The following is a 633-nucleotide window of genomic DNA, read 5'->3' as shown; positions in this document are numbered from 1 at the left end:
GTCGCCAGCTAACCCTAGCGTCGAGCGGGCGAAACTCTGAAGAGGAGGCTCTCGAAGGCTCATGCCAGCGTGAGCTCGCCATGTATAATTCGTCGCATGTATAAATACGATTCGTCTGGAGCACAAATCTTGACACGGCGTCCAGTCGAGATCAAGTCAAGCCGCAAGGATAAGCCGCACCTGGCACTTGTAGCCTCCGCAGGCGATCTCCACGCGAGAATCTTGGTCGCAGTGCCTGAACGTCTGCTCGCATACGACGAGCGAGGGCGAGCCGTTGCCGCAGAATCGGCTCCTCTGACTCATTCTGATATTTCTTTCTACCATGGAAACTCCAGGCTCTTCGGGAATAATTCCAATGCTAGTAATTCGTGTGGATCCCGGAACTTGAATCGGCTTCGAGTCCGGATCGAGTCCAGTAGCGAGAGTGAACCGCACTTGGCACACGCGGCCACCGCGGGCGACTCTCAGGCTGGAACATTTGTCGCCGCCCCTAGATGCCTGATCGGAGACCACGTTCGAAGGCGAGCCGATTCCGGTGACCTCGAGTCATCTCTTCGGTCTCAATCACAAATTTTCCCAGACGATGGAAACTTCAACCTCCTACAAGATCACTTGTATGCTTGTGCTGGGCAT

The sequence above is a fragment of the Galendromus occidentalis genome, unplaced genomic scaffold (genome assembly GCF_000255335.2).
Source record: "Galendromus occidentalis unplaced genomic scaffold, Mocc_1.1 scf7180000077464, whole genome shotgun sequence".
Classification (NCBI taxonomy): Eukaryota; Metazoa; Arthropoda; class Arachnida; order Mesostigmata; family Phytoseiidae; genus Galendromus; species Galendromus occidentalis.
The sequence above is the reverse complement of the archived record's forward strand: the minus strand, read 5'-3'. Positions refer to the sequence as shown.